At 34.7% G+C, this 2,445-nt stretch overlaps 1 pseudogene; it reads left to right on the plus strand.

The window, feature by feature from the left end:
• Positions 1-1,702: 1,702 nt before the first annotated feature.
• Positions 1,703-2,225, plus strand: LOC109390454 (translationally-controlled tumor protein pseudogene; annotated as a pseudogene).
• Positions 2,226-2,445: the final 220 nt, after the last annotated feature.

Consider the following 2,445-nt stretch of genomic DNA (forward strand, 5'->3'; position numbering starts at 1 on the left):
CAAAAGCAACCTACCGTCCTATGCGGGAGTCGAACTGGCAACCTTGTTGTTAAGAGCATGCACTCTAACCAACTGAGCCATCTGGCCACTCTATATGTATTCTTTTAAATCTATTGAGACTTGATTTGTGGACTGACATATGGTCTACCCTGGAGAATGTCTCATATGCACATGAGGAAAATGTGTATTCTGTTTTGGGGTGGAGTGTTCTGTACATGTTCGTTAAATTTAGTAGGTTTATTATGTTGTTAAATCCTCTATTTCCTTACTTATCTTCTGTCTTTTTTTTAAAATCAATATTAAGAGTGGAGTATTGAATCCTTGAACTATTGGGCTATTGGAAAAGTCATGATGTGTTTTTTCTATGTTTTTCATTGCAAATGCGTCATGACTTTTCTGACAACCCCATATTCTTATAAAACGTCTATTTCTCTCTTCAATTCTGTCAATTTTGCCACATTTATTTTGAGGTTCTGTTATTATATGCATAAAACATATAATTATTATCTTATTTCTGCATTGAAACTTTTATTAATATATAATGTCCTTCCTTGTCTCTTATAAACTATTTTTTAATCTAAAACCTATGTTCTCTTATATTAATATAGCCACCAACTCTCTTTTTTAGTCACTATTTGCACAGAATGTCTTTTTCCATCTTTTCACTGTCAAGCTATTTGTGTCTTTGGATCTAAAGTGAATCTCTTATGGACAACATATAGTTGAAAGGTTTTTTTATTAAAATAAATTTATCTTTTAATTGAGAGAGTTTAATCCATTTACATGTAAAGTAATTACTGATAAGGAGGGACTTACTTCTGCCATTTTGCTAATTGTTTTCTATATGCCTTATTTCCCTCCTCAGTTTTTACATTGCTGTCTTCTTTTGTGTTTAGTTTATTTTTTTAATGAAACATTTCCCATCTCGTTTCTTTCTGTGTATATTCTATAGCTATTTTCTTTGTGGTTACCATGGACATTATATCTAAACATCCTCAAGTTATAACACTTTAATTTATATTTATATCAGCTTAACTTCAATAGCATACAAAAACTTTGCTAGTGTAAAATTCTGTCTCCACCTTCTTTCGGGTATCCATGTCACAGAATTACATCTTTATGCATTATGTGTCCAAAAACATAAATTAATTATTGGGTTTTTATGCATTAGTCTCTTAAGTCATGTAGAAAACAAAAATCAGAGTTACAAACCAAAGGTACACTAATACTAGCTTGTATATTGGCTATATATTTACCTTTACTGGATATTTTTATTTGTTCATACAGTTTTTTAAATTAAATTTATTGGGGGTAATATTGGTTAATATCATTATATACAAGAGCATACAAGATTATAATTTGACATCTGTGTACTCTATTATGTACTCCCCAGCCAAAGTCTATTTTTCTTCTGTTACCATATGACTCCCTTTACCCACTTTGCCCACCTCCCACCATCTTTTTTCTCTGTTAACCATCATTTTGTTGCCTGTATCTATGAGGTTGTCTAATTACATTTTAATTTATTTCCCACATATGAATGAAAACATACAGGTTTTTATTTTTTCCATTTACATAAAACTAAAAAACTTCTGCTTTTGTGCCCGTTCCCCTCTCCCCAGAAGCGCAGCTCCGGCTGCCTAGCACTTGCTGGGAGCTCCTGCTAATCCAGCGCCACCGTCTTTTCCTTCCAGCTGCCATCATGATCGTCTGCTGGGACCTCATCATCCATGATGAGATGTTCTTTGACACCTACAAGATCCAGGAGATCGCAGACAGGCTGTGCCTGGAGGTGGAGGGGAAGGTGGTCAGAAGGACAGAGGGTAACACTGATGACTCGCTCATTGGCAGAAATGCTGCCACTGAAGACCCCAAAGGGGAAGGTACCAAAAGCACGGTAGTCACTGGTGTTTATATTGTCATAAACCATCATTTGCAGAAAACCAGCTTCACAAAAGAAGTGTACAAGAAGTACATCAAGGATTATATAAAGTCAATCAAAGGGAAGCTTGAAGAACAGAGATCAGAAAGAGTAAAATCTTTTATGACAGGGGCTGCAGAACAAATCAAGCAAATCCTTGCTAATTTCAAAAGCTACCAGTTCTTTATTGGTGAAAATATGAATCCAGATAGCATGATTGCTCTGCTGGACTACTGTGAGGATGGTGCGACCCCATATATGATTTTCTTTAAGGATGGTTTAGAAATGGAAAAATGTTAACACAGTTGGCCATTGGGATCCATCACCCATCATCATTATAACTGGCTGTTGCTTTTCATCCACACACCAGGACTAGGACAAATAGGACTGATATCACCTTGAGCTCTTCATTTATCTTGACCTTGATTTATTTGGAGAGGAAGCATTTTTTTTAAAAAAAACATGTGTATATTGTTGAAAAATAAAATGCATTTAAACTAAAGAAAAAAAACCTAAAAAACTTC

The sequence above is a fragment of the Hipposideros armiger genome, unplaced genomic scaffold, assembly GCF_001890085.2.
Source record: "Hipposideros armiger isolate ML-2016 unplaced genomic scaffold, ASM189008v1 scaffold_269, whole genome shotgun sequence".
Lineage (NCBI taxonomy): Eukaryota > Metazoa > Chordata > Mammalia > Chiroptera > Hipposideridae > Hipposideros > Hipposideros armiger.